Raw genomic sequence first — 20578 nt, 5'->3', positions numbered from 1 at the left:
GAAACACAAATTGAGTTTTTTAAATCTAGAAATACAATATTTATGAAAAAAAGCCTAAAAGTTATGACAAATAAACATTAAAAGTAGGAATAGGATATAATGAAAACTGTTAACCAAAATTTATCTATATAGCACTGTTGATATCAAATAGCACGGTGAGGTGGCTCATGTCTGTAATCCCAGTACTTTGGGAGGCCAAGGTGGGCAGATCTCTTGAGCTCAGGAGTTTGAGACCAGCCTGGACAATATGGCAAAACCCTGTCTCTACAAAAAAATCCAAAAACTTAGGTGTGGTGGTGTGCCTGTAGTCCCAGCTATTGGGGGGCTGATGTGGGATCACCTGAGTCCAAGAGGCAGAAGTTGCAGTGAGCAGAGATCATGCCACCCAGACGGGTTCACTTCCTTAGTTTGCTGCCAAGATTCCTAAAGGTAATGTGTGACCATTATCCTAGTTTCAATTTCAGCAGAGATAACCTGAGAGTGTGAAACAACATGGACATGCACATACACATATGCTATGATGTGATGATGATGTTATGAAACAAGGAATAAATACAGGAGCACCAATGTGGGGTACTCTAAGTGGCTGTCTATGAAACAAAATGTCAATCCCTTGAAAATCCTCTGTTTAGCAGTGGGAAATAGCTGGTGTGAGGAGTGGAGTAGAAAATGGATCAATATCTTAAATTATGTACTTATGGGAAGTCTAGATTATGTAATTTTATGGGAATTAAAAAGGACATCCAGAGTTGTATCCATTTATATTATCATCGCTTGAAAAATCTCTTAAATTATTTCTTAAAATATATTAGTATCATTACTAAGGCACTTTTATTTTATGCAAGCAGGTAGAGTTATTTTTTAGCATACATAAATGTCTACTACAGGTTGAGTATTCCTTGTCTAAAATGCTTGTGACCAGAAGTGTTTAAGAATTCAGATTTCAGATTTTAGAACATTTGCATATACTTAATAAAATATCTTGGGGATGAGACCCAAGTCTCAACATAAAATTAATTTATATTTCATATACACCTTTTAATAATGTGTATGAAACAAAGTTTGCATTATGTACTTAGCTGTAGAATTTTCCACTTGTGACATCAAGTTGCCACACAAAAAGGTTTAAATTTTGGAGCATTTTGAAGTTTGGATTTTCCGTTTAGGGATGTTCAACCTATAGTATTATTTTACAAAGGTTTTGCTTGGGAAAAAGGGAAACATTTAATAGATTCTCTATAGAATCAAAGAGGACCTCTTGTATTAAGAGTTAATGTCATTCTTTCAATATTCTTATGACTTGAACTAAACCTCAACTGGGTATTTAGAGATTGAACACTGCCTTGCTTTTGTAAGTGCTGACAGAGCTGGTTTCACTTTTATGTTCCAAAAGTCTATAGCACCTGTTGCTGATATTATTCTTCAGGTTATAACAGTAAATTCTCATGTCATTCACCCAGTTCTCTGTAGCAGATGAGTGCTATACTGATAGTTCACAAACTTATGACATGGGTTCTCTTACAAGCAGGGAATTCTTTGCAAATTCATCTCTATTTTCTCCAGAATCAAGTCTCCATAGATTTATAGACAATAGTTTATAGAATGGTGCATATCCAAAGATTATCATCATCATAGATGACCTAACTATATCTCTATTGTATGCATATAGCAATATGTATCTACCTGTATAAGCTTAATTTACTTTTTTAAAAAGGTATCCTAAATTTACATTGTCTCTGTGTCTACTCTCTTTAAAATCCTATACACTATTCAAAATGTATCAACTTAATGTTTCAGTTACTCCTATTTTTTTATGCAGTAGGTAAATGATTATCTCTGTAGATGATATTTAAAGCCACAAAGTCAAGCCATGGTTCAAAATCTGAGAGAGAACTCTCTTCTAAAATTCTGCAGTTTATTTCCATCAAATGATTTTCAGGTGGCATCTGAAAAGAGCTATTGGAAGAAATGATTATACTATACAAACTGATAGATTCAATGTTGGGAAATACAGAGGCAAAATTCAGGGGTGGTTTGTGAAAAAAAAAACTTGTAATATTAACCAAGTAGTCTAAAATTACTGAACAAACCCCCATTTTCTTTTCCCTTAAATATAGTGACATCATTGAAATGAGTTAGGTTTATAGAACAAACTTATTTCTTATTTTCTGAGATCCTAGTGAAATAATTTAAAATGAAGGAGAAGGAAAATTATAAATTCAGAATCAGAAAGGAGTGAACTGGTGAAGGTTTATGAAAATCATATACAACAAAGACATTAAAATATTATTCAATTTCACACAAAAACATTAAAGATACTCCAGCTATTTCTTGAAACCTATGGTCTTTTTATTCTACCTTTGGTCTTCCTGCTTTAACAGAGCCAGAGAAAACAAACAACTTTTCTAAACTCTATAATAATAAATTTTTTTAATACAAAAGAGAAAGTTAAATAGAAAGTTATATATAATAAAATCCTAGAAGGAAAGAATAGAGGAACATGAGAGAAAAACATATTTTTAAAGAAATAATAGAAAATAATTTCCAGAGCTGGAGACGCAAGCCTTTAAAAATATCCACAAGCTGCTGAGCAAGATAAATTTTAAACACAAATGCCTCATGATCCAAAACATATCACTATGACACTTCAGAGCAGAAAAGTGAGAATAGTCTAAAAACTTATGCATAACAAAAAAATCTGCCCAATAAAAGAATGAAAATAAATGCCAACTGCATCAGCCAAAAAGAATACTCGAGTGCATTTGAGTAAGGCTGTGAAGTCCTGGGGAAACTTAACCTTGACCTTAGATTTTCATGCCTCCCTTGCCTGTGGTCTATTCTTCAACCAGCAGGAGGAGTGAGTCTTAGAAAGTGCGAGTCAGATCACGCCATTTTCTATTTAAAATTCTCCTGTAGCTTCCCAGCTCTCACAGAATAAAAGCCAAAACCTTATCATGGCCCATAAGTGTCTTTACGATCTGGTCTTTGACTACTCTTCTACTGGGCCACTCAGACCAGCCCAGCAGTGCTTTCCTGACCTAGCCACACTGACCTCCCCTGCTGCTCCAAGCCAAGCATGCTCCTGACTGAGAGCCATTGCAACTGGAATTCCATCTTTTTTCAAATATTAAATAACTATTTTTCCAAATATTAAATAACCTTCTCCCTCATATCCTTATCTCTGCTCAAATGTTACCATCTTAGAATGCCTTCTCTAACCGTGCTGTGGAAGAACCGTGGCTCACTCTCATTCTGACCACTTAGCCTATTTTATTCTTCTGTGTCATGTTGCCCACTGGCATACTACATACCTATGTGTTCAGTTTCTCTTTCTTCCACCTTAACTAGTACCTAAAATCATGTCATCAAGAAATTTACTATTCGGATCTCTCCTATATCCCTTCCATATAAATAACTTTTGGCACGTAGCACAATAGCCCCCCGTTATCCACCGTTTCACTTTTCATGGTTTTAGTTACTTGCAGGCAACAGTGGTCTAAAAATATTAAATGGAAAATACCAGAAATTTAAAAATCATAACTTTTACATTGCACACCCCTTTGAGTAGTGTGATGAAATCTTAAGACAGTCCACCCAGGACGTGAATCATCTCTCGTCCGGTGTATCCATGCTGTATACGCACTAACCACCCGTTAGTCACTTAATAGCCCTCTAGGTTATCAGATCAACTGTTATGGTATAGCAGTGCTTGTACTGAAGTAACCCTTTATTTTACTTAATAATGGACCTAATGTTCAAGAGTAATGATGTTGATAATTCAGATATGCCAAAGAGAAATAATAAAGTGCTTCCTTTAAGTGAAAGGGTAAAAGTTCTCTAATAAAAAAAAAATCATATGCTCAGGTTGCTAAGATCTACAATAAGAATGAATCTCCACGAAATTGTGAAGAAGGAAAAAAAAATTGTGCATAGTATATGCAGGCTTTGGTACTATCCCCAGTTTCAGGAATCCACTAGGGGTCTTCAAATGCATCTCCTACAGATAAGGGATGACTACTATATGTACTCAATACATGAATCTCTCTTAAATAATTGACTGTAACCCTGGTTTATGTCTTGTCACTCTGGGATCTAGAATGTAAAGTTTCCATCCATACCTACGTGGCAGGGGGAAAGATTATGGCACCTTTCCCACTGGCTTGTAAGACCTCTGCTCATATATTATTACTCAAAGAAAGTCATATTGTCATGCACAATTTCAAATTGGAGAAGTGCAATTCTACCACAGAACCACCAAAAAACTCTGAAATATTAAAAATGACCCTAATTTTTTTCAATATAGGCATAAAAACAATAGTCCAAAGTAAAATGGAAGGTCATGGTTACCAAGAAGCATGTCTACAAAAATAAGTACCTTATGCCTTTCAAGAAATAAATAAAATGAGTAAAAACTTGAATCATATTAGGGATAGAATAGAAAGGATATGTGTCTTTTATCCTAACGAGAAAAACACAAAGGCAATAGATACTCTAGGGAGATGTCAAAAATTAAACAAAAATCCATAATCAAATATGACTTTTGATTAAATTAAATATGACAAAATTAAAAATGACTTTGAACAATTGTATGTCATTACATTTGAACATAATTGTAGAAATATTCTCCCTTGTGTGATACCAAAATTGACAAATTAAAACTCCTAAGAAAGAAATATAATCATAGCTCACTACTATATAGTGAACTAAATTTACATGGTCAAGATAATGTAAATAAATAAAAATAAATTGAAAAGTTTAGTTTATTGATTTTCAACTTTTAAAGTGATTCTATATATAAAGCACATAAAATTATCCTTGGATTATAGAACTGAATAAAATATTATCACCCTAACAATGTATAATGCAGTGTAACTTGAATGGAAGGTAGAAAAGAGAAGACGGGAAGGAAAGACGTCAAAAAAGATGAAGATGCTAATATCTTTATTTTATAAATTAAGGATAGTCATTTATAATGGAACATGAAATAAAGTTTTAAATAATTTCTTAAACCTAGAAAAATACCAGTAAAAGAGCTATAAGGTAAAGTATTATATTTATTACTTTATTATAATATTTAATAAAGTAATTATTATAATAAATAAGAAAAAGTGTTAGGGAAGAGGATAGGTTAGATAAGTAAACTGAATCCTCACTTTTAAAAGATAAAAATCAGTAAATATTTCTAAATTTCATAAAGACATAGTAATAAAAGTATATTTGGGAGATACAAAGGTAACTATAAGAAAAACAAAATATATTCAAAACAGTTGCTCTGAGGATCAGGACAACAGTGAGAATTGAGAAAGGGAATTCCTGGTTTCCATTATAAACTCATCTGTAACATTTTAATATGTGCTTATATTGCTCTCATAAGAAAATACTAAAAAAAAAAAAAATGCATATATTAATTGGATGTCACAGCCCTTCAACTCTTGTCCAAAGACTACATTACACCAAGGAAGTTGATTACTCAGTTAACATGATGAGTCAATGAGGCAGGTAATTTCAAGGCATGAGAAAAAAAAATCTAAACATGGAGATTAGGTAGGATAATGTATTGCCTGGAACAAACACCTAAAATGCACAATAAGAAAAAAAGAGACTATTACACCCAAGGCAAAATTTCGAGTTGGGAAATCTTTGGTATAATCAGTCAGGTATTTTAAATAATGTTCATAGGGAATATGGATGTGTCACTTAAACTAAGTAACGGGGTTAACATTTAGATGCATAAATGCTAAAATAGCCCAAAGACTGGTTTGGAGCAGGGTGTGATCTGATTTATCATTCTACAAATCTTTGAGAATTGATTAATCTGATAAGTTAGGAATAGGAACAACAGATCAAAGTGACTATAACAGTATAATTCTAGAAAGATATAAAAAGAAGAAAGTTGTAAAATATAACTAAATGACTATCTGGCATTTTTCAGTGTTTTTAATGGCAATACAATTTATTTCATCTTTATCGATGCCCTTAAGTTGGGTCTAATATGTTGAAATAAGGTTTTCTTAAATGATGGAACACTATTGTTAATTACTCAATATAAAAAAATTCAGCACTGTAATCATTGTCATTATAAGCATTTATGATAAAAATTTATAATGAAAACATTTTAATTGTTTAGTCTAATATTGTTTTAATTGGAACAATAGAGCCTGTAAAGCTATATTTGTCAAACAAAACATTAAATAAAATTATGGCTGCTTTAGAAATTATGAAATATTCTTAAAATAACTGCCTCAATTAGCTATGATTGTCCACGTGGAATTCAGCAGCAGTGAGTCTGCCTTTTACATAATGACAGTTGTGTATCGGCACTTGGAAATACTACTTGTGTGAGTTTGATCATTTTTCTCTGGAGGTGGATGTCTTCCAAGTAAAGCACATGAGTTAGTGAATGTTCTATTTCTTTTTTAGCCACGTTTTCTCTTGGGAATGTCAAATTGCTCAGCAGAATTAAATGAATGTCTCATCTCAGTGCAATGTAATAACCATGTGAAGAATACAATAGAAGGAAATTGTGTCCTCATCCTTAAGGAGATTATAACTGAAGGGTCCACATTCAGAATACCTACCCAATGTTTTAAGAAGATACTGTAGAACTTCCAGTAACAATGGAACTTCCTCTTTTGTACTAGGATGCTTATAAAAATGTTAAATTCATTTTTATCTCTTTGGGGACTTTTGCCTCCAGACAAATGCTTCCAAACTTGACTATTCATCAAAATCACCTGTGTAGGATTTTAGGGATTATGGAGTTTAAAAATTCCCAGCTCTTACCTCCAGAGATTTGTATTTGGTAACTCCCCAGGTGATTCTGATAATTAGCCTGGCCTGAGAACAACTGCTGGAGGTAATTTCAACATAAACAGAAAAACTTGTTTGACCAGAAATTAAAAGTGTGCCTGCAAAGGTCAACATACTCAGTCTGGACAAAACAGAAGAACCGACACTTCACATTTACAAATCTATATGCCAAAATAGATAAGATTCCTGTATGCCCTTTAATTAACTTGAAATTAAGTGTCTCTTATTTAAAAAACTAATTTTCTCACCTTGATTATCTTGTTACATTCTATTAAGTTTCTTTTCATAACATTATTGTAGGCATATACAAATACTCCTCCAGAGGATTTCCAAAGGACTGACACTGTTTCCACATAAGAGTTAGGTTTGGTTTTCAGTGAATTGGAAAATATTAAAACATATTAATCCATAGTTGTAAACCTACAAATGTAAAACTACGTATCACCTATGACATCTTTAGCAAGTGGTAATCTATTCCAAATCTATTTCTAGTACACAACAAAAATTTAAGTCCCTAATTCTTCAACTCCCAACAACTCAGCACAAATACAGAAAAGGAAGGAAACGACAAGGAAAGTACAGAAAAGAGGAAGAAAAAAAATTGAAGAGGGAAGAAAGTGACAATACTAAAAGATTATTATGGAATTGCTAAAACAGAAGCCAATTTTTTTACCAGAAAACAAGAGTATCCATTGTGTATTAACAATATCTTTTTATTTTTTTTTTTTGAGACAGGGTTTTCCTCTTGTTGCCCAGGCTGAACTGCAATGGCACTTTCTCGGCTCACTGCAGCCTCCGCCTGCCGGGTTCAAGCGGTTTTCCTGCCTCAGCCTCCAGAGTAGCTGGGATTACAGGCATGCGCCACCATGCCCAGCTAATGGTATAAAAGGAAGCTCCACTCTGCTCCATGACATAAAGTGTTCTTCCCTGGTGCATACAAGTCATAAGATGAAGGTTTCCACATAGGTAGTTGTATGTATCATTAAGTATTGACCACTCTCTTAGACCCTCTTGTTTAATATTTTCCCCCAACACAGTTGAGCTTTCTTAGCAGTCAGATTTGGGAAATAGATACTGTGTCTTTTAAAGCCTCTCATAAGGGATGACTTGAGAAATTTCATTTTGGTTTTCTTCTGTAAACACTGGCCTTTGAAGCATGCATACATGCACAAATAATTGTGGAATGCACAGTCAGAATAAAGTCTTATTAAGTTAGTATTATGCAAGGGACTATGGTAGAGAACATTTTAACAATTCCCTATTCTTCATGGATTGATAATATTGTAAATATTATAAAAATGAACTTCTAAAAAATTAGACACACTAAACATAAGCCCAAATTATTTGTCATCTGATTCAGCAGACATAAAATGACTCAAATTGCTCTAAATGTTTCTAACCACATACTCTCAATTTCTGTACTTGCCCTGTGACGGACAGCTAGTCTGTAAACCATACTCTGAAAAATATGGATTTATCCCACTGGGTTTATCAGAATTCTTACTGGGACCAATGAATGAGAGGTTACAAATTCAAATCTCTCATAAAATGGTAATAGAATAAAAGGTCATTTAACTTGGAATTTGATTAAGTTTCACACAAACATCATAAATGTTACCTAATGAACGTAAATAAATAAACAGAAAACCTCCAAATGTATGCCCCATAATTGTTACTAGCAGCAAATCCATATGGGTCTGCAACAACCTGAATTCTTGCCTCCTCAGAAAAAAGAATTCGACTGAGGGCCATAAGGCAGAAGAGACTAAGGCAAGTTTTAGAGCAGGAGTAAAAGTTGATTAAAAAGCTTTAGAGCAGGAATAAAAAGAAAGGAAAGTACACTTGAATGAGGGCCAAGTGGGCAACTTGAGAGATCAAGTGCGTGGTTTGGCCTTTTGACTTGAGGTTTTATACGCTGGTATACTTCCGGGGTCTCTTGTGTTCCTTCTCTCCTGATTCTACCCTGGGGGTGGGCTGTCCTCACGCACAGTGGCCTGCCAGCACTTGGGAGGGGAGCATGTGCAGTGCATTTACTGGAGTTGTATGCATACTCACTTGAGAAGTTCTTCCTTTACCAGCCAAATGTCTCTAGGAGGTCAGGCACCAGTTAAACTCTGCCCCTTTGCCTCTTAATGCGCATGTGTGAGACCACTTGCCCAACTCCTGAGATCTTATCAGGAAGCTACTGATCATTAGTTTCAGGTGTTTCATATATATTGTGAGCCTGCCTTTCCCTGGAGCCAGCTACTACCAATTATTTTTTTAGAGAGACAGTTAACAACCTCCTAACCATCACCCAGTGGTCACCTGACATTCCTAGTTGGGGGGTGGAGGGTCTCCTTCCCTGTTCATGTGTCACTAGCTATCTACCGTAACTAACATACATTTGGGTCCAAGCTGGATTTTTTTTTACCTTTAGACTATGCTGCTGCCTTTCGACCTCCCACTGGCCATTTCTCACATTCACTGTTTGAATATTTGCCTCTTTTTTTTAAATGCCTTTGTTTGTAGTTTATTTTCTGTCATTGTTAGTGTAATTATTAAGATGTCTTTCAATTAAATATGCAACTATTCATTTCTGTAGACACCTTTTTCCTAGCACAAGCTGGTTGTCTATCTTCCTAGCAAAATGCTGGTAGTTGTATTTGTATGTATCTACAATAGCATTACAAAAAGAAACAACAGAAAGTAACAAGGAAATAAAGGTGAAAAAAAGAGTTTTAAAATGAGAAACACAGAATTTTGCTAAGAAGCAAGACCAATGCAAGAGCAACTTCTTCTGTAATTGAAAGATTCTATTTCTTTGCTTTTTGTACTTTCACTTCCTGAGATAACCAACCTACCTTTTGAAAGCAAGAGTTAATTCATGGTTGATGCTAAATTTGAATATAATTCGATGTTAGTCCTTGTGTACTACTGCGATGCACCCTGCTGGGTACACACTTGATAGCTCAGGGAGTACTCTGGTTTAATGACATCAGGCCCAGTATTAGAAAACTACAACTGAATTAAATTGAAGGAGGAAATTAGAGGAAAAGGGAATGAAACTTTGAGAGTACATATACTAAAAATACTTGAAAGATGATTACATGGAAACATCTTGAATATAAGATCTTCCATTCATATATTGGTCAAGTTTAAAAAAAAAAAATCCAAGCCATCCCCTCCCTGTATTGCTTTCTGTGTGCCCTGTCCAGTGAGACTTTCCAAAACCCTTATTTTTAAAAGCATTTGATTCCTGCTATAGCTTATTAAAATCAACTCATTATTTAGCACAGGGCACATTTCTGTAAAAACATTTGTCTTTCTTCCATCTGTTCACTTAGCCCTTTCAGGCAAGTCCCTCTTGGAGCACACATATCCCTGACCCAGCTCTCACAACAACTGCTGAGCTGGGGTCGGCACCAAATCCATCCATCTCTAATGACATTGACTCACAGTAGTTGCTTTTCTAGTCTCAGGCTGGCCTCTGCGAAAGGAGGGTGTGATTACAGTAGGAAGTGTCACACGGGTGTAATTCAATCACAATTTGGCATGTCCCCATCCCTTGCTGGCAATCAGTTCATGGACTCTGTCAGCCTTCTGGATCCCTTACACCACTCGGGCCAACAGTGTTTATAGTTACTCTTGAGATAATACTTGGCAGCTGCAGAGCCAAGCACCAAGCTGTGAAACGTGCATGGTTAGCAGCAACTGTGCCTATCTGGCTGTATGAGTGGACATTTTCCCCACAGGTTTTTTCCTTGTTCATAAATGCTTTTATTTTGTAAGTTAGAGAGAGGACAGAAAAGAGATAAGCGAACAATGGAAGTATTCCATCTGCCACCAAGTCTTGAGCTCAGAGGAGGCATTATATGAAAATGTGTTATTATTCCCATTAACTATGTTGGGTCATAACATGTTTGATAAATCATTATATTCCTTTTCATTCACTTTCCTAAACTCCCTTGGATCTTTTCTTGCTGTGCTCCTGAGTTATATGGCTTGTTTGGTAGTTTATTTTGCTTTCAGTGGTTGGCAAACTTTACACATACTTTCACCCTATTGCATCTGGACTTAAGTGCACAAGAAAATAAATCTTGTTAATTTTTAAGGACACGTATACTACTTGTCAAATGACATAGTTAAGTCATGGCTTATCCATTCTACCAGTGTTTCTCTATGTCCCCCTGTAGGAAACAGCAGTAGCAACCAGAAGACAGGAGGCACAAGAAGTTAGCAAAGAAAGCCACCTAATTCTTCCGCCTTAATTTCTCTAAGCACTTATCAAGGTACATTCCAACTCTAGCCATATATGTCTCCATACTGTTTTCTTACATGTTCATTCTGTCTTTCAAATTGCTGCTAATGTATTTTAACTTTGATCTTCCTAATGCAAATAGCTCTTACAGTACAAAAAGGCAAATTACTTCTATGAACTTTGTCCTTTATAATGGTCTGTTTATCCTCAGTGCCAGCCCATGGACTGGTGACCCTGTGAATCTTCCCTGAATGTTCTTCATCACAGAATGCTAATCACTCATACACACTGGGTTATTGGGTAGTGATTAAAAGCATTGTAATATCTATCAGAGGGGGGATTTATAATGAAAAGATTTTAGTTCTAGAATCCATGATTTTACCACTAAAACTAATAAGGTGCAGAACCTCAGATAAATCTCCTATCTGCTCACAAACTCTTTTTGCTCAGCTATACAGGATAGCTGCTATTTCTGAGAATGTTGTGAAGCAAAGACTAGGATGGAGATTCAGAATTCTACCAAATTCCATACAATATTGATTACTCACGGTTATTGAGATCCCATAGTCTTAACTGTTCAAGTAAGTTGGATTGCTTTGGGAGAGTAACCATCAGCAACCTATCTCTGAGTTATATGATCAGATTCTCTTGAACTTGCATGCATGCCCGCATTCCTGTAGACCTGCTTATCCTTTGTCATGATACTATCTGTGCCATGACATTGTCTGGTCTTGCTTTTATCCTTCTTCCTACCAAAGTCCTATTCTATACAGAAGAAAAGAAGCTAAAAGAAGCCCAATTGCAGTGAAGGAAGCACCCTGCTGTGTGAGCATAAATTAGGCCCTCTTGAACAGACATAAAATGCCAAGATGATAATATGCTTCCAGAAAAAGATCCTCCTTAAAGCAATTTAGTTTGTATAGCAAAGCAGTCCTCATTAAAATAGGCCCAAATGAATCAAGTAAGACAGCACCTTTAGATTTGGCCTTTTGAAATAAAGCATTTGCATCCTGTATGGAAAAGTGACATTTTATGTTTTCAAAGAAAGCATAGCATTCTCTTATTCAGCATAAAAAGGTAAGACATGTATTACGTCTAGAATATAATAAAGTCAGTCTTGAAATATTTCAAATATAAAAGTCTGAATTTGTACTTATATAATTTATATGATCAGCATATTGAATACATCACAAAAAGCTTTGAAGAGATTTTAGCAATTAATATTTATTAAACATTTCCCGTGTGTTAAGTCCTAAATCCTTTGCATGTGCTAAATAATTATTATTTCCATTTGAGGATGCTGATACACAGAAAATTTAAGTAATTTACCCAAAGTGACACAATAATCAAATCTTAAAGGGCTGGATGTTTTTATTTTAATTGTACGTATTTCAAATGGGTAACATGATGTTTTGATATCCTTGATTTTTAATCCAAGAGTACAGCTCCAGAGCCCATGCTCCTTGGTGCTACATTTGTGTGAAATCCTAAAGACTTAAATTTCAATTCTTGTTCTGAAACTTACGAATTGTATCTCCTTAAGCAAGCTACTTAAACTCTGGGTATATCAGTTTCTTCACCTCTAAAAGGGGAATGAGAAAAATAACAGTGCCTATCTCAAGAGACTTCTGTGTGAAATAAGTGATAAAGTGTATGACAAGCTTACTAGACTCTGCTTTCCACCTAGATGTGCTTAATAAGTTATATACTTCGCCTGCTCTTATATCACAAAATCCTCTGGAACAAGAGGAAATAAACTGAATAGAAGCAGAAAAGACTTCCTAAATTACTCCTCATTTCCAGGTTCTAGGAAATGCAGAAAAGTAACACTTCAAAATTAACCATAAATACATAGAACCCACTAGGCAAGCTATCCCAAAGTCAAGCTTCTTTGTGCAACATCTCATGTTAGCGCTGTCCTGGCATTATACATAAACATTCTACCTTAAGAAAATCTATCTGTAGATCTTATAATTACAGTGATCTTGATTTCCTTTATCAACCATGTTTCTGATTCTATATAGTCAAAGGAAGAAAGATGACAACTTGTATTAAGGAGAAGTAAATTTTCTTGCAAGAAATAATGAAAAAAGAAAAAAATTCTTTGGATAGTTCAATGACAGCATATTGGCCAAAGAATGCTTTTTCATTTTTTTCCTGAAATGAAATCACTTCTGATAGTGACTGAAGAGGTAATGATAACGTGATTGACTTTGACATTTTGACAAGCTTAATCTACTCTTTGTTGAGATAAGTCACCATTTTCATCAAAAACAAGTTAAAAGAGCTTGTCTGTTTTCCATACAATATCTCATCATATTTCATCATCTTCTTATGCTTTCTTCAGAAAACAAACTTTCCATTCCTGCAAATGATTTAACATCCTACAATAAAATTATTTCGAGGGAAATAACTGTCTATTAGCAAAATGTAGCTCGATATTATAATTTATATCAATTAACCACACTCTACAAAAGTAGATAGGTATGAGCAGACAGCTTATAAACAAGATGTTGAATAAAGAATGAATAGAATAAAGAAAGGCAACTTTGGGATAGAAACAGTGACCTCATACAAACTATTAATGACTAGGATGTATAGAAATACTATGTTGTGAGAATTATGCAAATCAAGTATAAAAATGCATGAAACTAGTAATTCATGTGAGTGTCTTTATGAGGAGGTAGCAGTGGAGCAGGGATGAAAAACCAACGGCAGACAGAGGCAGACTGATGACTTTTGTGTATAAGGACAAGACATTTGCCTTGACACCAAAACCGGTGAGAAGTAAAATCATAAGTCACTGATTTACTAAGACATAGAATACAACTAAGATGTTACAAGAAAATTTGGAACTTATGTGACAAGCCCCCCAAAAGCTAACTGCCTATTGAAAGACCTGAAATATGTAAGTCATAGTTCAGAGGTGGTTTAGAAAGATCTGTAACCATAACGGCAGTTGAAGTATAAGATCACTGGCAAAAACATGGCATAACCTACCTCCAGGCATCTATCTATTGGGGTACTGCATGGTCCAAAGCTCATGCATTGCATTCCTTTTACTTGATTATGTGCTCACCTTTGTTAATAACTGCCTTATAATTGAAAAGGGCACAAAGATGTGTCTTTGTCCTTGAAAATTTTCCTTCTGCTGCCTATGATAATAAAAAGATATGTAATACAAATTGTAGTCAGGGTCATATCTGTCAGGAACACCTATGTGACTGGTAATATTGACATCTATTTGCACATGAAGTCTCATGGGTCAAAAATGAGAGTCTAATTGGACCTACTAAAATTGGACGTGTTTCCCTGGTAAGTGTGTCCACAGAAATGTCATCCAAGTGAAAAGTACTTTGGGTAAATATGGAGCATATCTCGTAAGATATCAATTGACAAATTTATTTTTATTGTTAAAAGCTTCAAATATAAAAAATTAAGCAATTGACTGTGCGTGGCTATGCAGGATCAAAAACAATCAGTAGAAAAGAAGCTACTACAGCCTATATATCAAAGTTGGAGGCTATTTCTTACCCCACTAGGATTTCATTTTCTCTTTTGACCCCAACAGAGGTTGTCCTTAAATCCCTGGTAATCAGAATCAGTTCTCAATGTAAATATCATTTTCTCTCTATGGTTGGAACATGGCTCAAAATACTGAAAGAAATATATGTACACATATTTTCTTAAGAATGTTTTTATTACGTTTCCTAAAATGTTTTAACTGATTCCTAAAATGGAAACAGGCCCTTAAATAATAATGACTAAACAGATTTAGAAGCATAAAGGATGTCAGAACATCTCAGGTGTTTTAACTAAGAATTTGAGATATAAATACAGTAAAAAAAAAAAAAATATATGGGCAACAAATACTTAGAACAAAAAAAATTTTAAATTTATTCAGGCCAAAAAAGCCTCAAAAGAGAATTTAAAGAGGAAAATAAAGAGTGTTATTGCAATTTGTATCCATTACCCATTTTAAAAATAATGCATGCCTTCCTTGAAAATCAGCTCTAGATTTTATGTTTTAAATTTCTTTTGTAATTGTTTTTGTTTTCTAATGCTAATGCCCACTGTCTCATTTTCCCCATTTTAGGGAAAATGCATCATTCCATATGCAACTGTATATATATCCTGGCCAGTGTGAGTCATGGTATGGGAGAAAGGGAGAAAGAGAAAGCTCAATGCACCAGTGCCCAACTCAATACCCCAAAGACCAACCAATTAGTTGTTATTTGGAAAGTAGTTACTTTCCGTAGCCCTACATGGTCAAAGCTTGTTATTCTTAGGATTGTCTTTGCTTGCAAAATATATGAAACATTTTTAGAATGTATAATATTTATAAAATAGTTACCTATTATAATAATTATTTGTATTTAACAAATTGTGCTGTAGTTTCAAATGGTAGACTCAATGCGTGCCTGCTTTAGATAACAGTGATAGTAGAATAAATAGATTACACACAGAAAAAACACTAGAAATACACACAAGGTATTTTTAAATGACTAATTAAAAGGTGTAATTTTACTCTGTAGTAAAACTCATGGATTTTATGCACAGCCCTGCCTTTATGAGGATTCAAGGAGGACCAGCCTCTTAATTCATTAGGCAGTACCTAGGATTAGATATGGCTTTCCAAATGAAACCTAAGCCCTTCACAAAACATTCTTGGTTTCAGATATCACTAGAAACCACCACACTGTAGAAAGGGTCACTGAGAGGTTTGCTGAGGTTCACAAACCTTTAAGTAAACTCAAGATGATTTTTTTCCAAGGACAAATGCCAAGTTTTTAGCTAGCCCTAGTTAAGTTTCATGCAAAGTTTACTGGGATGCCAAACCTGGACCAACTAATAATTCTGAGCAAATACTGGGCAAAACTTAGGGGTTTCAACTTAAGTCCTGCTATTCTTCAGTTTTCGAATTATAAATTTCATACAGATGGTGTAAAACTTATTATAGTCACCAGAAAACTGCCTTATGAAGTTTGCATTTTTTTCATTTTATGTGTAACTGGCAACATCTCTGTCAACATTTTCAAGAGCTCACGAAACATTTTCTTCCAAAAAAAAAGTATGTTGACATATAAACTAATTAAACATAGTGCATTCTCATTTACTGTTCCAAAATGTATCTCTCCCTGTACAATATTCACAGAGACTAGACTGAGGGGAAAGAGGAGTCACTGGTTTAGCCAGGTTCAAGCAGTCTCTACAAATTCAGACAAATTTCTAGGATGTTATTCCCTAGGCAGGCAGAGGGTCTGGGGCAATCTGAGTCCACTCAAAATGACAGAGTTCTCTATGGGGTATCAATCATCAGCTCTTACAAATCTACTCAAATTCTTGGGAAAGAAAATACATACTTATGTGTCTACATGAAAGGATACAACCAGATTTTTTGTAACAGTAAAAAATTACTTTCCAAACTGAATGGTTTTCAAGATGTTCCTTGGATGACCAATCCACAAATATTTTCAAGCAAAATGTGCTATGTAACAGTTACCAAGTACTCTGATCTTTTACCTTTTTAAAATTCAGGATAAAAATTAAAATGGTATAATGAAAAGAATATTAAGACAAAAAGTGAACCTTAGAAGCCCATTTCTATAACCCAATTGCCTGCTTGATTTCTAGTTTCTCTTTCCATTAAATATTTATACATTTATCATGTATTTTTTGTAGGTTTAATCATAAAGTCTTATCACTTTGCATGAGTGCAGGCTGTTTTCAGAAGAAATTTTCTTCTAATTTAATAATTATTTTTTAGTCCCTAAATATTATTTCAATGCTGATAAAATATGCATTTCATTCCCTACAAGTGTAATGATCAGTTGGAACTGTTTAAATTAGATTGACTTTTCTTTACATATAGAGCTATGCAAATGCCAGATTATATAGTATATTAGAGTCCAGGGGCCTCTGAAATCACAGTTCAATTTGAACTACTTTAAAGATGAGAACATAAAAGATTCTCTGTGCCTATATGAATTGAGATCTTCTGACTCTCAGTATAAAACACTTTCCACCACATCATACCAACTATATTTATTCCTTATCAGTAGCAAAATGCAAAGGGCAGAAATTACATTATATATGTGGCTGAATGAGTAACTTTTAATGTGAATGCTCTTATGATTTATGTGTGGATATGTATTTCCATAAATATATTTTACTGTTTATATATACTTATGTATGCATATAAATTATGAATTATATATATAACTATTTTTCTCTTTTTCATATTTCTATGAAAATCAGAAAATATGTCCTCTCTGGCAAAATAAAACAAAAACTATATTCTAAAGTTAGATCCAATGTCTAATAAACAATCCTTACACTTTAATTGCTAGACTCAGATTTCTGTAAGTCGTGTGGACAGTGGAGACCAAATCAATATCTTGACTTATTCTAAAAATTTTATTCTGTTTAAGAGAGTGCCTCATACTATTTATTATTTCTGACCAAATAGATATCAGTTAAAATATTCTATACTATGTTTGCAGCAGAAGAATCACAGAAGAATACAATAAATGGTCTAGAAACTGCAGTGATGATTTACTAAAGGGTAAGTTTAGTTCTTAACTACTGATATTGATCACCTAAGTGCTCTGTCAGAGGTCAAGTTTCAGCTGAAACTTGGGTTATCAGCAGGAATGTGTCTGAAAGCAAAGTAGAAATATCTAGCACTCATGTTTACTCCACGTGCCTCAGCGAGATCACTAAAGGTCTTCATTGAACAGACTTTATTTGGAAACATTATGTGATTTATACTCTAAGCCAAACTATATTTTGTTTTCATATATTGTTATTACTGTAAAGGCTAAAAAAATTTGTTTGATTTGTACCTCTATCACTATTTTTTGCTCACCTCTCTTTATCAAGCAGACATTGGCTAGGACATATAAAATTTTTCTCATAACTTGCTCATCTAAAAATAATCAATTTGGGCTTATCAACAAAGAACTAAGTACTTTTATAAAGCATTTATTTGGCATGACTTTTACCCTCTCCATAGGAGATGTGTAAGTGTAAAATAGGGGGTAGGATTAATATTCAGAGGAGAAAGAACCAGGGATAGCTAAATGATAGAAAAATAAATTGGCATCTATGGTCTCTTCTCCTATTCTTATAGAATGGTCAGTGTAAGAAACCTTCAATGTTGCCACCTACTTACTAGTGTGGCTCAGGTAAGCACATGTTTCCATGAACCAGTTTGGAGACTGTAGAAGGCCTCCTGTACACCTGTGGACCTAACCCACTGGTTTCAATCTTTCCTGAAGTCCTAGCTTTATAGATTGGTTTCTCCTTAATTAGCCCAATCCTTTTATTACTTATTGAAATGCAAATTACCACCCCAGAAGGAAAATATTAAACCTTATCAGTGATTTGGACATTATGGTGCATGACCCTTCATGAACCCATTAAGGTCTTCTCCTGAGTGCCAGATATGAAGCCTCTGTTCAGCATGGCAATCATATGACCAGCCCCGCTTCTTGTTTGGAGGACATGAAAATAGATCCAGCCAATGATCATGTATTTAATGCAATGTAGTATTTAGATCAGTAATCATAAAGTTGGTAATATCCACCTACCTTTAGGTTTATTATTAGAAAAAGTCCTGGTTATAATCCCTGCATTGGAGATTTATAACAGCTCTCCAAGATAAATTTCTTTAAGCAATTGCTATGCTATGGATAAATGAAGATTTAATAAGCAGCTAAATATAAACCTATTCTAACAATTGGGAGCTAATATCGCCTGTATAGGAACTTTGCAATAATATTCTGAAAAAGTCAAAGTGCAAAAAGCAAGAGAGAGATAAAACAAATTACTTTCCCAGTGATTCAGTAGCAATTTATTTCATTTTGTATGAATTTCCCATTGGTGCCATTTGCTCATTTTTTGGAGGGAGATGGTGGTGGAGAGAGCTATCTGTATATATTAATTTTTTTTTTTTTTTTTTTTTTGAGACTGAGTCTAGCTCTGTCGCCCAGGCTGGAGTATAGTAGCGCGATCTTGGCTCACTGCAACCTCCATCTCCCAGGTTTAAGTGATTCTCCTGCCTGAGCCCCCCGGGTAGCTGGAACTACAGGCGCACGCCACCACGCAGGGCTAATTTTTGTATTTTTAGTAGAGATGGAGTTTCACCATGTTGGTCAGTCTGCTGTCAAATTCCTGACCTCGTGATCTGCCCGCCTCGGCCTCCCAAAGTGATGGGAGTGTGAGCCACCGCGACTGGCCAATTTGTAAGATTTTTAATATCAATAGTCTGAATCCTGGCCTGTCATAGTGCTGCAAACATCATCTCAGTTCAACTGAAAAAAAAAAAAGTACTGTAATATTTTTGTTTTATCCTTATGACTGGGTAGAAGAGCGTGGTTCCCTGAGCAATGGCCCCATCCTCAAGCCTGAAGACCCACTGCCCTAAATGAGGACAGACATTTGTTTTTGCACTCAAAAAAGTTGCCTTTTGGCTCGCCATGCCCCCTAATCTTGCCCCCATATAAACTCGAGACCTTAGTGGGCACGCACTCAAGTGGCTGAACATGGAGACCAGCAGAACAGTGCCGGCGGAATGACATGGCAGAGAAAGAGAGAAGAGGAGGGACATTTGGACACCAAGGGGAGATTGGCCGGGGTGGTTGGAGAAGAGTCTGGTCACTGGGAGGCCCGACTCCAGGGGAAGACCACCTTTCCACTCCATCCCCACTTCTGGCTTCCCCTGCATCTCACTGAGAGCCACCTCCACCACTCAATAAAACCTTGTACTCATCCTTCAAGCCTGGGTGTGATCCGATTCTTTCGGGACACTGGGCAAGAGCTTGGCATACAGAGGGCTGTCACACTAGCCCTCTGCCTTTCTGATAAGGCAGAGGGTCCATTCAACTTATTAACACACAAGCCGTCCGCAGATGGCATATCTGAAAGAGCTTTGTAACACACGCCTGTTTGGGCTTCGGGAGTAGCCCACCTCTAGATGCTGCCATGGGGCCAGAGCCCAAAACCGCTCACCCTAGCCTCTGTACCTGCCCATCTGCATGCTCCTACTAGGGGTTTGAGCTGTGGGGTGATCCAGCAGGCATGCCACACCCCTGTCACATGTCTTGCGAGGAAAATAAGGGAATTCTCCCATTTCAATATTTAGAAAAAGTTTTCTACCTTAAAATTAATTTTCAGGGTCTTTATTTTTGTGTCTTTAAATGTCTACCATATAAATTGTTGTCATCCTAAATTTATTGTAGAATCTTCAATTTATTGTGTAAATGTAGAAATAAAACTAAATATCCAACACTATTTGTTGAAATGTCCATCTCTTCTCACTGGACTCATCTATCATAGTCCTACATAGGTGGAGAGAGTTTACAGATTTGTTTTGAAATTTGCAAATGTTTTAATTCTAAAAGAATTTAGAAATTTAGTACTTTTAAAACTCCCAAGACATTCTTTTTCTCTTTTTTCTACTGATTTTTACATTTCTACCAATTTTCTGTAATCTGTACTTTCTGTGCCTACTGATATCTGTCCTCT

The sequence above is a fragment of the Pan paniscus genome, chromosome 3, assembly GCF_029289425.2.
Source record: "Pan paniscus chromosome 3, NHGRI_mPanPan1-v2.0_pri, whole genome shotgun sequence".
Taxonomy (NCBI): domain Eukaryota; kingdom Metazoa; phylum Chordata; class Mammalia; order Primates; family Hominidae; genus Pan; species Pan paniscus.
Note: the sequence above shows the minus strand (reverse complement) of the source record.